General features: G+C 53.2%; 1 long non-coding RNA gene across 1 annotated transcript in view; it reads right to left on the reverse strand.

Annotated features, from left to right (window-relative positions):
- Positions 1-738: 738 nt before the first annotated feature.
- Positions 739-16,423, reverse strand: part of LOC108178576 (uncharacterized) — a 35,597-nt gene continuing 19,912 nt past the window's right edge. Inside the window, exon 2 of the long non-coding RNA XR_011383530.1 lies at positions 739-964. This is a non-coding gene — a long non-coding RNA (uncharacterized lncRNA). The remainder of the gene's footprint in view (positions 965-16,423) is intronic.

Genomic DNA, 16,423 nt, shown 5'->3' on the forward strand with positions numbered 1-16,423 from the left:
ATCAGACATGGAGACATGCCATCTGACATGGAGACATGCCATACCATTGAACATGGAGACACGGGATCAGACATGGAGACAGGGGTCAGACATGGAGACACGGGTCAGACGGGGAGACAGGGGTCAGACATGGAGACACTGGATCAGACATGGAGCCATGCCATCACACATGGAGACATGCCATGCCATCAGACATGGAGACGTGGGATCAGACATGGAGCCATGCCATTGGACATGGAGACATGGGGTCAGACATGGAGACACAGGGTCAGACATGGAGACACGGGGTCAGACATGGAAACACAGGATCAGACACAGAGACACTGGATCAGACATGGAAACATGGGATCAGACATGGAGACAGTCTCGCAGGTCCAGCACCACACAGCTGGACTTGACCTATCCTGCCAGTAGCAGGGACACAGAGCAGGCTTGGGGTGGAACTCGAAAGGTCCACTGTGCCTGCGTGCGAGTCACCAGTCCTGAGTGATACTGTGCCATGGCTCCTGGGATGTCCAATTGCCTGACCCTGGGGCGCGACGGAACGTGAGTTCCACCTCGAGGCCTCCACCTTGAACCCCCCTTTTGGCTTCACAGGAGCGTGCACCCAGTGGAAACTTTGGCACGCATTGGCGTCATCCCTGCAGATGGTTACCACGTCACTGCTAAGGTCTGATCTCATCCAAGAGATTCTAACTCAGAAGTCCTGAGGGACTGGAGTTAGGGTGATCAAGCGGCTTTCATTCTTTTTAAAGGTTTATTTGTTTATTAATTTGAAAGTCAGAGTTATAAGGAAAGAGGAGGAGACAGAGAGAGAGAGAGGGAGAGAGACAGAGAGAGATCTTTCATCCACTGGTTAACTCTCCAAGTGGCCACAGCCTCCAGTCTATTTCTTGATTGAATGTCTTGCTTGCTCAGACTCTCATCCGGCATTCTGCTCATTGCATCCGAACACACCACAGGCCTAGAAATCAATGTCTATGTGTTAGTTTTTTAAAGATGTATTTATTTATTTATTTTTATTATTTATGTATTTATTTACGGGATGCTGGCACTGCAGGTGGCAGCTTTACCCGCTGTGCCACAGCACCGGCCCTGATTTCAATGTCTTTAACAAGATCACCCAGATCACTCCTGTGGTGGAACAAGAAGGCCATGCCAAGGTGGCCACTGGCAAGCGAGTGTCAGTTACTCAGGAATGGCTTTGAAACCCACCTGGCAACGGAGCCTGCCTGGCAACAGGCTGTGATTGGTTGGGGCATAGACCGCCCCTTGACCAGATTGGCTGGTCTTGGCTATATAAGATGTGGTTCCAACTGTAATAAACGAGTCTGCGGACTGCTCATCTCAAGCCTGCTTTCACCTGACTCCCGGGGTCTGTATGGTGACTCCGCCACTCTTGTCCCCACCACGCTGCTCCTCTCAGAAACCAATCCACTGCAACATTGTTGAGAAATCAACGTAACAACTCCACCGCCCATTCTGTAGCTAATCCAGTGGTTCTCAGACCATAGCCCTGGGGAACTTGTTGGAAACTCCCAGGTCCCACCCAGACCTCCTGGATCAGCCCCTCCCAGGAGGGGTTCAGCATCTGTGTCTCAACAAAGCCCTCGAGAAGATTCTGAGGATTCCCAAAGTTAAGAATCACTGCAGTAATCAATACCCCAGACCTCCAAACACTTCCAGGTGGGGCTTTGCTAATTGTTTGCTTGAGAGACTCAGAGTGCTCCTATGCACGGTTTGCTACCCAGGTACCCACAACGGCTAGGACTGGGGCAGGGCTGAAGCTGGGAGCCAGGAACTCAACCCAGGTTCCCCTGGCTGGGCTGCACTCCAGGTCTCGCTGCTGCCTCCTGGAGTGCGCATTAGCAGGAAGCTGGGGTCAGGGGGCGGAGAGAGGGACCAGAGCCAGGGATGGCACTCAGGCACTCTAATGTGAGCCCAGGGCATCTTAATCAGTAAACGGCCAGCCCCGGTGGGACTTTGAAGCCTGACCCGTGTGGCAGCAGCTTCCTTTTATGACCGGACAACGGAAGCAGCGTGCTTCTCACCTTCTGAGACTTGTCTCCTGCTCCTCCGCTCCCCTCCCCAGGTGTCTCACACTCGCTGAATGCCTGGGCCGGATTTCCCGAGCCTGGGCTGTGCTGTTCAACAGCCAGAAAGTGAAGGAGCAGGGTGGGGTGTGGAGAGAGTTCTTTGCAGTCAGGCTGGGCCAGAGCAGGAGGCAGACCTGGTCAACGCTGTCATCGGGGAGGAGGGAGCGTCCCAGTGCCCCTGGACCCCGGCTGAGCTGTGACGGCCTTCAGGGACTCCCCGTCCCCAGACACCTGCGTGGCCAGGCAGCCGCCCGGGAGGAAGAGGAGGAAGGTGTGTCCTGACTGCCTGTTTATTTCCTAGGAAGTTACATAATGTGTTCGATACAATGAGTTACTCCAAACCTCGGGAAGAGTCCAAAGGCGGACTTCCTAAGACATGGGGTATCCACTCTCCTTTTGCTGGAGAAGACAAAATCGAGGCCCTAATGACGCCTCCTCCCTGCAGTGCTTTCTTCAACCATAATCTGTAGCATCTCACATGAGCTCCTGAATTTTGTTATTCTGCTTTCACAACTGAACACACTGTGAACTGATTATCCAGTGGGCATCACGTTGTAAATAATGTATTAAACAATTAATAGGGGCAGGTGGTGTAGCACAGCAGGGAAGCCACCACTTGCACTGCTGACATCACATATTCGAGTGCCAGCTCTGGTTCTGACCATTCGCTTCTGATCCAGCTTCCAGCTGCTGCATACCCAGGGAGGAGGCCAATGGCGGCTCAAGTGCTTGGGCCCCTGCCACCCACATGGGAGACCAGGATGGAGTCTCTTGGCTTTGGCCTGGCCCCATCCTGGCTGTTGGGAAGGGACCCAGTGGATGGAAAGTCTCTGTCTTGGGGCCAGCGCTGTGCCCAAGCGGGTGAAGGCACTGCCTGTAGTGCCGGCATCCCATATGGGTGCCAGTTCAAGTCCCAGCTGCTCCACTTCCTATCCAGCTCTCTGCTATGGCCTGGGAAAGGAGAAGATGGCCCAAGTCCTTGGGCCCCTGGACCCCCGTGGGAGACCAGGAAGAAGCTCCTGGCTCCTGGCTTCAGATCGGCACAGCTCTAGCCATTGCGGCCAACTGAGGAGTGGACCAGTGGATGAAAGACCTTTATCTCTTTCTCTCTCTCTGTCTCCCTCTTCCTCTCTCTTTCCATTACTCTGACTTTCAAGTAGATGAAAATAATTTTTAATTAACATTTAAAAAAAGTAATAATGCAGGTAAGCATTGTGGCACAGTGGGTTAAGCCACGACTTAGGACAGTCACAGCCCATAACAGGAGTACCCAGGACTGTCTCGCCTCTTCTGAACCAGCTCCCTGCTAATGCACGTCCTGGGAGGTAGTGAATGATGGCCTAAGGAGCCACACCCTTGCCACCCACGTGGGAGACCCAGATGGAATTCCTGGTTCTTGACTTTGGCCAGGCCCTATCCTACCTGTTGAGGAACGAACCAGAGGATGGAAAAGTTTTCTCTCTCTCTCTCTATCATCTGCCTTTCAAAAATAAATAAATTTAGCAAATGAATAATAGTAATAACTGAACAGCCACAAGCCCAGGCACCTCCCAGGCCTCATCTCTGTCCCGGCTGAATCAGGCTTATGAACCTTGTGATAGCTTAAACCCTTGCACCACTTCTGTGTGGGGTCCAAGCCGGCAGCACTGCCACCTCCGCTGTGCTGGCCAGCAGGCTGCTGGGAGGCTGAGCAGGCTGTTCACCAGCTGAGATCTGAAACCAAATGCAGCCCGCAGGAGGCGTACCCTGGCTCTGAAATGTGTAGAGTGGGGGCTACGCCCAGGCCCTGCCTCTCCTCGCTCATCAGGTATCCGTGTGTCTCCAGCTCCTGCTGCCACTGGGCTTGGGTCAGGCTCCGTCCCCGAGGGCCGCCCCCAGGTGCCATCCCCAGTAGGGCAGATGCACGTCCAGCTGTCCAGCTCCGGTTGCTCTTTGTCATGGATCCTCCCTTGGTTGATGCTGAATGGGATGAACATTTTCTTGGCTGTCATCATTGGGTTGTTATTACAACTGAGGTCTGGGCACCAAATGGTCCCTCTCCGTGAGATGATCTCATGAGGTCGCTACTGAGGGTGTGCTGGTCGGGGAAGCAATAAGCCAGGAAGAAGCAAAAAGCAGAGAGGAACACGCCAGGCTACCTTAGCAGCCATCCTGTTAAGGGGACACATCCCAGACAGCAGCCCAGAGGGCTAAGCAGAGAAGACCCAAGCCAAGTTCAAGGCTGTGCTTGCAGCCAGGTCCCTGGAGCCAAGCAGTCTCTCTCCTCCACCTCCCGAATGTCACCCGGACCCGGGGTGGGTGGGGGTGGGGGTGGGGTGGCTCACCTCCGACAGCCCCTCTCCCTTCCAGAAACAGGAACGCTTTCCCACCACAAGGCGGGGAAACTCCAGCCCACCCTGATCTTGGGAACCCGAGGACAGGCCGGAAAGCCTCCTTCATCAGGTTCCAGGCTCCAAGACCACAGCCAGAGATGACAGGTCAGCCAAGGTCGGCGAAGCCTCCAGGGAGTGGCAGGGGAGGCACTTGGGAGCCACTGTGTTCTCAGGGCAGCTCCCAGGGAGTGGTACAAACCGAGAAATCCCACACAGCCCAGGGCCCCTCCCCCAGACACACGGCCACAGAGGAACAAAGTCCGGGGAATCAATCAGGCCCGGCTGGCCGCTCCCCTCGCCCGCGTCCCTGCCGGGGAGGTCAGGGTTCACATCAAGTGCCATTCATCATGCTCCTGGGGCCGGGGGCTTATTGGACAGTCCTATTAATCAGAGGCCTATCACAACCACAGCCTGGCTGGGCCGCCATTGTCCCGCTCCTCACCTATCATAGAGAGATTAGATTATCAGTGACAACTCAGACACCCTTTGAGTCACAGGAAAGCCGGGGAATGGGGTTGCCTTTATTTTTTTTTATTTATCCTCCTGATTTGAGGATGAGCTGTTTCTTGTCTTGTCACACTGCATCCTTTTCTTCCAAGAATCAGCTTTAAGAATCCAATTTGTCAAACTGGACAATCATTGGCAAATCCATAAAATAAAATTTAAAAAAAAGCCTTCAGCGACTTTATCAAAAACGGTCAAATAAAGCAGAGGGCTTTCAATGGGGCCTGAAAGGGTTAGGAAATAAGTTGCACTGGGCACCAATTAATCTCTGAAAAGCAGGGGTTTTGGGGAAAGGAGCCAGAGGGAGATGCGTCCAGAAAAGGATGCTGGGAACCCACGCAGGTGCGGCCTGTCCATCACCTGGGCCTCCATCCCTCTGCCAGACCTGACACCCAAAAGAATGAGATGGCGTCAAGCTTCCTCCTAACTTTCCACCAACCAGGGGCAGCAGCAGCAGCAAAACGAGACAACAGCCAAACCCCCAGCAGACCAGGGCAGAGCAGCGCAGAGAACTTGGTTCCCCACCTCTCCAAGTAACCAGCAGGTGCTGAGCCCTCCCCGGGTGAGCAGGAGGCACGTTTAGGCAGGATGGGACCAGGGCCTTGGTGACCCCAGGTCCAGGGCTGCTCGCCCCGATGCCTGGAGTCAGGGCAGCAGGCTGCAGGTCAGCCCGTGTGGCGAGGTGAGCACTCCAACGAGGCTGCATGGAGAGGGAAGTTCAAGTCCATCAAGTCTTCTAGGCTTCAGGAGATCCCAGAGACCTGGATTTCTATGTGAACCCTCCCAGTTGTAAGTATTGACAACGTCTTCAAATTGTTTTGTAACAAATTACCATGCACACCAAACAAAATCTATAGCAGGTCCAGTCTGGCCCCAGGCCTAGGGTTTGTGACCTAATCCACCTGCACATCAGGACGAAGGGACCCGGAGAAGCTGATAACCGCAGAGTTCACACACTGCCAGAGGGAGAGCCAGCCCGAGAGCGTGGGTCCGCTTCCAGCCCAGTGCTCTCTGCTCCAGACCTGAATGTATCACACGCATGTGACCTCTCGGCAGGTGCATCCTTCCGGAGCAAAAGTAAGGACTAAGAGGACCACCTCGACCCACACGTCCGCTGTGAAACAGAAGGGGCTGAACTCAAGTCCCGAGTGGCTGTAGTTATACCCTTGAGACCACGTTCCTCTTCCCACCTGCCAAATGAGCTCTGAGTGACTCCCTGTGAGCGCTCCGAAGGGCTGTGGCAGAGGCTGCTCCCTGTTATGGCTCTGAGCTGCAAGCTCTGTGTGGATGCATTATCCGCTTGGCCAAAGCAAAAAACGGAGGCAGGGGAGCCAAATTACCTTTCCAAATCCCAGCTCTTGCCTCTTACCGGCTGTGTGACTTCAATCCAGTTACTCGACTTCTCTGGCCCTCAATGTCGTCTTTTTCATCATGGGGACAACAAACCTCAAGAGACTGCTGTTTCGTAGGACACAGCCTGCCACAAGTTGTCGTTCTATAATGTAACCATGCTTTCTTTCCTCTTTAGTGATGTCTGGTATTGAGACACAGCATTTTAGAAACTGGAGCCCACGAGACCCTTAGCAAGCACTCAAGTTCAATTGTCCCAGCACAGAGAGAAAGACACAGAAGGCCAGAAACGGGAAAGAGTTCATTTTCTATAGCAAGTGCATTCCTGCCACCATGGTTCGCTTCCACCACGTCCACAGCCCGGCACCAAGCACTTTGTTTTCCTACTGTGACCTCGTTGGAAAGAAGGACAGTTTCTGTTATAAATGTATTTAAAAGCAAAGCCAGATGAGGCTTTAGGCTCCCAAACAGCTCAGCAACATCAGCATAGCCGACGCCGTCTACCCTGTCCACTCCCGCGCTCATTAAAGAAAGATTTGTGAGACGTCTCGGGCCGCATTTGTCCGCTGCCAGTCTGTGACCAGCTTCATTTTCGAAAAGAATTGTTCCCCCAAGGCAGTCTGTGATCATTAGCGAGAGGCTGAGCCTCAGAGCAATCTCTGTGTTTTGGGAAAGACGCCGCATGTAGCATCGTGGTCAAGGCAGTTGATCATTTGTGAAAATGGGACACTTGAACGTGTTAACTGTTGACTAAGCTTGACAGGTATCATGTCTGCCCTGATTAGGTGATTAATTAAAGACCGCTAGAGGTGTCAGCGTGGCGTGAAAGGCCCGGATGTGTTGCTAGATAGATTTGGAGACCAATCCTGACTCCTCACTTGGCTCCAAGGCCTTCGGCGAACTTCTTAAACTCCCCGAGTCTCCGTTTACCGGGGTGAGAAATGAGGGCAGTAAAACCTCTTGTGTAGGACGCGGTGAGAATTCAACGGGAGATGTATGAGCACAGGCAGCGTGAGAGGGCTTCCTGCGGCCACGGCCCCTCCAGAGAGACAGCTGTGTGCCCCTGCGCGGACAGGCACTCACTCTCTTGCCGGGTGGCTTGTTGAGTGCTCAAGGCCAATTCAGGCCGAGGGCCAATGACCAACAAGAGGAGGAACCATGAACGCCTTCAGGCTTTGTGCTCCTGTTTAAGCTTCTGCTCTCAAAGCCTGTGGCTGAGTTGGTTAAATAAGAGTCCGCCACCCTACCGGGAGCTGAGTTGGAATCCTAGGTGGGAGCCCAGCTATTTCACTGTAGGCTGCTGTTGGTTCAGGGATCTCTGCAAAAGCCCGCCATCCGGAACGTGAGGCATCTTCCCAAGGATCCACAGGCTGTTCGGGGACACCCCAGGGGCCACAGCCCAGGCAGCCCAGTGGACAGCTCTGGCCCACGCCTCCTGCCCAGGGGCACCATTCACGAGAATGGCAGCTTGAAGATGATTGACGGCACTGCTAAGGAGGCGTCAAAGTGGGAGTGTGACACCGGCCCTGCACCCAACACTGACAGCCCAGATGCCGAGCTAAACACGACGCTTGAAGCGCCTCTCACACCAGCCCTGTGAGGTAGCTCTGATCCGTGCCACAGCCGAGAACCCCGAGAAGCTAGGTGGGGGCCAGCCTTGAAAGCATGGCGCCCGCGTTCCCACCTGCTGGCCACACGGCCTCTCCAGATGCTCCTGATGGTTCTACCGCGCCGACAGGAGAAGCCCGGCTGCCACGTCTGCACCCCGTCCCAACCTGCAGCAAAACTCACCTTCGGCCTGGCAAGGATACGCTTAGGAGCAGAGCCCCTGCTTCCTTCCTGAGGCCCTTTCTCTTGCTCCTCCAGGAGGAGGTCACCCAGGCCGGGGTTCTAGCCCTGCAAAACCCACTCACGCATGCGCACAAATCGCAAGCTGCAAATCCTGGTACTCAGCCCAGGCTGGCTGTGGTGGTGGGGGTGAGGGAGTAAGGGTTAACCTCTCTTTCTACTCTTGACCCCTCCACTCCCCACTTCTACTCCCCCACCTCTACTCCCCGGCACCCACAGCTCTGCCCCCTGCTGGGCTGTTGGAGCTATGAGGAACAAGTGCACCTCCCACCCACTTCCAGTGTTGTGTTGTTGGCGTTGAAGACTCTCACACAAAGTGCTGTTTGGGTTTGGGCAAGAAGAAAGGGAGAGAGGCGGAGCTGCGGCCTGCAGTGAGCGCATTGGCAATGAGGAGAGAAACTCGGGGCCGGAGCAGCAGATGACGGATGCGTAAGCTTTCAGCCACCAGAAATTGCGGCGCCCCCACCCCCCACCCCGCACTTAATAAAAGCTGACAGCCCGCATTGTTCTGCCGAGACAAGGTACGCTGCATCCCAGCGATAGAGCCAGGAGAGCCCAGGGACAAAGGCACCGGCCCGCGGAGGGGGCCGCAAAGGGGCAAAAAAATAAAGAGTGGGGGCTGGCGGGGGGGCCCTGGCAGGAGACCCTGGGAACGGCAGCCGCTGACAGCGGAGACCAGGAGCTCCAGATGGCTTTTTGTCTCGATGCAATAAAAAATGTAATCTGACAGGCACTGGGATGGGATGGGGAACAAAAGTGTGCGGGTAGAGGGGGATGGAGGGGGGGCGGGCAGGATTGGGCCGGGTTAAAGGTATCGGGACTCTGGAAGACAGAACAAAGTGGCAATGTCTTCAAGCAATTGTGCACTTGCAAATGAAGTGGGAGTACAGAGGTGCTCCTCAGGGACTAAGCCAGGGATGAAGCCAGGGACGAAGCCAGTTGTTTTCTGGTATGGGCAGGGGGACAGGGAGTGGACACTTACTGGGTGTTTAGCCCCAGAAAGAAGGTGATAACTTTTCCAATTAACCGCGACGCTGGCTCCTTCAACCCACACCCTCCTGTCCCCACCGCCCTGCACCCCAAGTTGTGAAGGGGTGATGCAGAGGTACGGGGCTTCCTGGTGCAGTTTAGGCGGAAAGTTCTGAGCTCCTTCGCATGGCACAGACGCCCTGCAGGAGAGCAGCTGCTGCCTGAGTGTGGCTCTCACAGGGGCGCCCTCCCACCTGCTTCCCCAGGAGCGCGCAGACGCCAGGGAGCAGCGGCACCCCCGTGGCCTCTGATGAGGCTGTCGCTTTTTATTAAGTAATCTCGGCCTTTCAAATCACTGCGTGTTTTCTTCCCAAAGGTCTCGGTTGCTGTGCGGGCCCAGCACACTGCAGGCTCCTGATAAATATTAAACAGCGGATGCTGGTGCTGTCTCCAGCGTTCACTAAGGGACGACTTGTCACCCAGGGGACGGACCCCACTCTAGAGCTATGGCGTGCTTATCGCTGGGGGTACTGAGGCAGGAAGTAGCACAGGAGACCTCGTGGATGTCAGCAGGAGCCTCTTAGAGAGACAAAAACGATAGAGCTGGGAAAGCCGAGTTCTGGTGACGATGTGCAGACACAGGCGCTGTCACGTGGTGCTGGAGGAAATGGAAACCCGGCAATCCCAGGAACCCAGGCCACGGCAAGAGAAGTACGCAACGTGGTCGGCGTGAGGGCCTTGGTAGCCACGCGGTTCCTAACACCAGGAGACATGGTCTTGTATCCCTCACTGGGGAATCACACGGGACCCCCTTTGAATGGAATACTCTGCGGCAATTGAGAAACGCGGAGCAAGAGCACGGTGGTGGAGACAGTGCTCGGGACGCCTGCATCCCGCACTGCAGTGCCTGGTGCAGTCCCAGCTCTGCACCTGATCCAGCTTTCCTCTAATGCGCATGCCGGGAGGCAGCAGCAGACGATGGCTCAAGTAGCCACCCCATGGGAGACCCAGATGGAGTTGTGAGCTTTTGAGAAGTGAACCAGCAGATGGCAATTCTCCCCTGCCTCCCTGCCACGGGGCCTTTCAAATAAATCTTTAAAAAAATTTTAATGAAGTAAATCTACACTTACTGATATGGAAAGACCATTAAAAGATTGTTATAAGAAAGAAAACTGATGAAAAAAACAGCACATGCAACATGATAGCCCGTTTAAGCATCAGTGCACAGGCGGCGGCTCCCTTTGGAGGATTTAGGCAAAAAGACGCTGGGAAGAGGATTGCAAGAGGCACTTTAACATTTTACTATTTAATTTTTTTTTAAGATTTACTTATTTATTTGAAAGACAGAGTTACAGAGGGGCAGAAGCAGAGAGAGAGAGAGACAGACAGAGAGAGGTCTTCCAATTGCTGGTTCACTCCCCAAGGGGTCACAACGGCAGGGGCTGCTCTGATCTGAAGCCAGGAGTCTTCTCAGGTCTCCCACGTGGGTGCAGGGGCCCAAGGACTTGGGCCATCCTCTACTGCTTTCCCAGGCCATAGCAGAGAGCTGGATGGGAAGTGGAGCAGCCAGGACTCAAATCAGCGCCCATATGGGGATGCCAGCACTGCAGGTGGCAACATTACCCGCTATGCCACAGTGCCTGCCCCACTATTTAATTTATAAAGAAAATGCACATTAACTCACATAATTTAAAAATGAAGATATCCATTCAACAAGCACCAGTGTGTATTGAGTGTGGACTTTGGGGTGTGATCAGGCCTTGAGCCCCTGTTCTGCCTCTGTTGGTTTACGACTTGGGGCAGAGTGCTGGGGGAGCAATGGTACCTGCCCCACAGGGTTGTTGAAAGAGTTAGACGACCTATGCATAGAAAAGCCCCATGCCTGGCACACACTCAGTGCTCAACAGAACCTGGCACTTAGCATGCAGTGGACCAAGTGCCTCCAAGTGTCTCTTGGGGCTGAGGGAGGGAGGTGGGATAGGCAGCAAAAGATGAGCTCCAGTGCCCAGTGAGCAAACATCTGCAAAGTCTCCTCAGTGCTGGGGAGACCTGTAGACCCTGGAAACGAGGGGCTCCAACTCTGTGCAACTTCCTCTTTGTCTCTGGGCCAAACAGGTGTAGGTGGAGTTTTGTTATCCCTGTGTTGTCTGAATTCAGGTAACAGGGACAAGGGACAAGGGTGGGCTGGTGCTGTAGCTTAGCGGATAAAGCTGTTGCCTGCAGTGCAGGCATCCCATAAGGGCTCTGGCTTAAGTCCCAGCTGCTCCACTTCCCATCCAGCTCTCTGCTATGGCCTGGGAAAGCAGTAGAAGATGGCCCAAGTCCTTGGGCCCCTGCACCCACGTGGGAGACCTGGAAGAAGCTCCTGGCTCCTGGCTTCAGATCAGAGCAACTCCTGCCATTGTGGCCACCTGGGGAGTGAACCAGCAATTGGAAGACCTCTCTCTCTCTCTCTCTCGCTCTGACTCTCCTTCTCTTTCTGTGTAACTTTGACTTTCAAATAAATAAATAAATCTTAAAACACACACACACACACACACACACAGGGACAGGGGTTTGAACTAGGAGCTCCCCCGCCAATGTTAGATGAGCGGTTCCCTTGGCAACAAGAAGGGGCAGGATGCCTCCCTGCGTGGGGCTCTGGGAGCTGGAGCTTCCAGGGCAGTCTCAATTCTTGGCCATCAAGGGCCTTCACCCTCCTGTGGTGTGACTTCCTGTCCCAGGACAGGTTAGGGAGGCTAGGAAGGGTGCAGGGGAGGTGGTAGTGAGAGGGCAACAGCACCAAACTCAGCTCAGGGGAGGGCGGAGGAGCTCTGATGTTAGATAGTGCGGTGGGGTAACTGTAGACCATCATGTTGATCACACACTGCAAAGTAACCACGAGGTTCTCAGCTATAAGAAAGGACAATATTTGAGGAGGTGGGAATGCCAATCACCCTGACTCAACCATCACCCATTTGTGCATGGATTGAATTGCAAATACTGCACCCCATAAATAAGTACAAATACTGTATGTCCACTTACCAGAAAGAAAGGTAGGTCAGAAAGCCACCCCCGGAGCCAGAGATTGAGCAGACAGAAGGGGCTGACTCACTGGTTTGTGCTTTTAAGTCTATGTTGAAGGGCTGAATGAAAAATAGAGAATTTGGGGCCGGTGCAGTGGAACAGTGAATTAAAGCCCTGGCCTGAAGCGCCGGCAACCCATATGAGCATCGGTTCTAGTCCCGGCTGCTCCTCTTCCACTACAGCTCTCTGCTATGGCCTGGGAAAGCAGCACAAGATGGCCTAAGTCCTTGGGTCCCTGTGCCCACGTGGGAGACCAGGAAGAAGCTCCTGGTTCCTGGCTTCAGATCGGTGCAGCTCCAGCCATCTGGGGAGTGAACCAGTGGATGGAAGACCTCTCTCTCTCTCTCTCTACCTCTCTCTGTAACTCTGTCTTCCAAATAAATAAAATAAATCTTTAAAAAAAAAAAATAGAGAAGTTAGATTCACTAAGACAGCAGGGTGTGTCCTGGTACTGAGGCCCTCACATGGGACTGGGAGAGGTGCACGCAGTGGTCCCTTGGGTCTCTATTTTATTCTGAGGACACAGAGCCCAGAGAAGGTGACGGACGCCCTGGAGATGCCTGGCAAGGGGGTGGCCCAGGCAGTCGGATGTGGAGTTTCTGGACCAGCGCCGTCTCAGAGACAAAGAGAACCACACACGTAATTTAAAATCATTAAGTAGCCACCCTAATGAGTAAAAAAAAAAACTTGCGAAGTTAATTGTAATAATACGTTTCATTGAACCTAATATATCTAAAATATTATTCAGTGTGGAATCTATATAAAAATTACTGAGATGTCTTACAGTGTTCTTTTTCATACTAAAGTTTCAAAAATCTGCTGTGTATTTTACCCTTATAGCTCAAGAGCACTTCAGAAGCTTCCTAGGAAATGGAATTACAAAACAAGTTTATTTTGGTGCAAAAATTTTTGAAATCCATGCACACGAGGGGTCTTCAAAAAGTTGCTGGAAAACACAGGCTGTGAAAAAAATGCATGGATTTCAAACTTCTTTCTTGTTTCAAAATAAACTTCTCTTTGCATTCTGCTGTTCAGTGAACTTTTTGAAGTGCCCTTGTAGATAGAAACAAGGACCAGGCACATGTCAAGTGCTTGACAGCTGGTGGCCAGTGGCCTCTGTGTTGGACAGTGCAGCGCTAGGCTTCTGGCCAGGTCAGTTTCCTTCAAGGGCCTGGCCACAAGCACAGGGCACCTGTGCGTTGGAGTCCGGCTGGGTGGGTCCAGGTCAGTGGGCTCAGGAAAGGCAGCTGTGACCCAGGTGGTACAAGGCATGTCAGCAAGGGGGAGCTAAGGCACTGGGTCACCAAACATTAGAAGCCAAGGGGAGGCCGGCGCCGTGGCTCACTAGGTTAATCCTCCGCCTGCGACACCAGCATCCCATATGGGCTCCAGTTCTAGTCCCGGTTGCTCCTCTTCCAGTCCAGCTCTCTGCCATGGCCCGGGAAAGCAGTGGAGGATGACCCAAGTCCTTGGGCCCTGCACCTGCATGGGAGACTAGGAAGAAGCACCTGGCTCCTGGCTTTGGATCGGCGTAGCTCCGGCCATAGCGGCCATTTGGGGGGTGAACCAATGGAAGGAAGACCTGTCTCTCTCTCTCTTACCGTCCAACTCTATTTGTCAAAAAAAAAAAAAAAAAAGACGCCAAGGTGATGCAGGGGCTGGGCTTTTGGTGCACTGGTTTAGAAGCCTTCATTGCCAAAGTGCTTGGGTTCAAGTCCTAGCTCTGCTCCTGATTCCTCCTAAAGCAGACCCTGGGGGGCAGCAGTGATGGTTCAAGTAGTAGAATCCCTGTCCCCCAACAGGTGGGCTGTCACTTTGATTTGCAAATGAAACAAACTTAAAAAGAAAGCCACACAGCTGGGGAGTGGCTGAGCTAGAGTTCAAGGCACCAGCTGGAGAGGGTGGGTGGAGGAGCAGGAAGGGAGAGAGGAGGCATGAGGGGCAGAGGCCGGGGCCCTGCTCACTCTGCCTGCACAGGGAAGGGGACTACCCCCTTGCTGGTTCATTGCCATGGCTCATTGCCATGTAGACGAACACCCTGCAACAGACAGAGGACTGTGGAGGGGATTTCACAGCGGAAGACTTCTTACACATCCCGGGAGGCCAGAGCACCTGTGGTCGACTCCCCATGGCTCACCTCCAGGAAAATGATCTGCTGATAGCTGACACTAGCAGTTACCATTAGGGAAATTAATGGATGCGAGACAGTCAAGTGTTAGTACAACTCCCATTCCTATGAGGGGGATTTGCAGTCTCAAGATTAATTAAGGTTGGGGCCAGCACTGTGGCATAGTGAGTTAAGCTGCCCCCTGTAGCACCAACATCCCATATGGGCACCGGTTCGAGTCCTGGCTGCTCCACTTCTGACCCAGCTCCCTGCTAATGCCCTAGGAAAACAGTGGAAGATGGCCTTAGCACGTGGGCCCCTGCACCCATGTGGGAGACCTGGAAGAAGCTCTTGGATCGTGGCTTTGGCCTGGCCCAGCCCTGGCTGTTGCAGCCGTTTGGAGAGTGAACCAGTGGATAGAAGATTGTCTCTCTCTCTCTCTCTCTCTCTCTCTCTAACTCTGCCTTTCAAAAGAAATAAAATTAATCTTAAAAAAAAAAAAAAAAAAAAAAGAATAACCAAGGCAAAATAGGACCGCATTGTAGTCAGTGGGACTTAGACTGGACAAGAGGAATAAATCCCAGATGTCACAACCGAGAAGGCCGAGTGGGCCCAAAGAGCCAGTGCAGTTTCTGTAGGGCTCAAAGGGAGGTGCAGGCAGCGGTCTTGGAAGGGGGATCGAAGGCTGCAGACCCGCATGTGGGCTGGGGTGGGCAGGGGACACCGCAGAGATGCTCACTACAGGATTCCAGGACAAGGCATAGGTGAAGGTCAGCAGAGGACTAAGATGTACCAGCAAACCAAACTTAATCCTTTCAGGCATGCTCTAGAACAAGCCTTGACCCACAGGGCTCAGGGCTATTCTGCGACCTGGAGGCACGGGCGTGGTGCTCTGGGCAGGGTTTTCCAGGAAAGAGAAGGCATTTCCGGGAATTTGGTGACTGCCTGTTTTTCTGGCCTTTTTAGGAAGTCTCGGAGGTGTCATGGTGTCAGGCGCATGATAGGAGTGGTGGTGTCAGTCATGGTCATTTTATTAGGATGATGTTATATTGGGCTATAGGTCACCACGTGGATGTGATTGGCAGCCATGTTGGGTCTTTTGGCCAGCGCTGGTTCTGGGCGGCAGCTTTGCTACCACAGTGATTTGGGGATCTGGACATGGGGAGTGTTAGAGACAACCCTGGTGGGGGAACAATGACGTATTCCCTCCTCTCCTCTCCCTGATCCCTGACTGCCTCCTTACCTGTAAGAGGGGTAGCTCAGATGGCCTCTTGGAATTCTCAACTGGAAGGTCATTTGGTTGAAGAGTCACTAAAAGCCCATCAGTGGTCCATTCTTCTCATTCAAGCATCATAGAACCAAGGTCATGGCCATCCAGCCCAGAGCTGGCGTAGGCACAGGGTGGGAGAGTGGGGTGGGGAATGGGATTCTACAGCTGCGCCCAGCTTCCTGGCTCTGATGCCCCTTCTCACCCTTGGTGGGAGCAGGAATGGGCTGAGGAACCTTCACAGCCGTAACGCAGGAGGATTCATTACCCTGGCTAACCTGCTCGGAGATCCCGAGAGGAGGGCGCTAGCAAGGGCCAACAGCGTCAGAGTGATGATGGCTGTTAGGATTACATTGTTGTTATTATGTTTGCTCTCTCAACCCTTAAATCACACTCCATCTCACAATCGCTTGCATTTTATGTAATTATAGCTTATATAGGTAACAAATGGATGTTTCTCCAGGCCTGTATGCCTCCTGCATACATTAATTTGCTTGATTGGTTCTCCACTGGGTGTGCTTTGTTCCCCTCCACCCACCCCCCTTTCCAGCCCAGCTCGAATAGAAAAATTAATGAGTGTTAACACCTTGCGAAGTGGGCTGTGCCTCGGGAATACCTCAGGTGCACTCTGGGTTTTAAATCCGCACATGCAGAGGTTTCCTAACGGTTATGCAAAGGTTAACAAACAATTAATATGTTGACTCAGTGTGCTAAATCTGTTTACCCAATCTTTGCCATCTAAAGGCCATTAGCATCAGCCTCAACTCTTTACATTGATTTCTCTCTTTCCTAACCCACCCCCACTCTGCTCCTGGAATAATTTGGGTGGAAAAAAAGAAAAAAA

The sequence above is a fragment of the Oryctolagus cuniculus genome, chromosome 17, assembly GCF_964237555.1.
Source record: "Oryctolagus cuniculus chromosome 17, mOryCun1.1, whole genome shotgun sequence".
Taxonomy (NCBI): Eukaryota; Metazoa; Chordata; class Mammalia; order Lagomorpha; family Leporidae; genus Oryctolagus; species Oryctolagus cuniculus.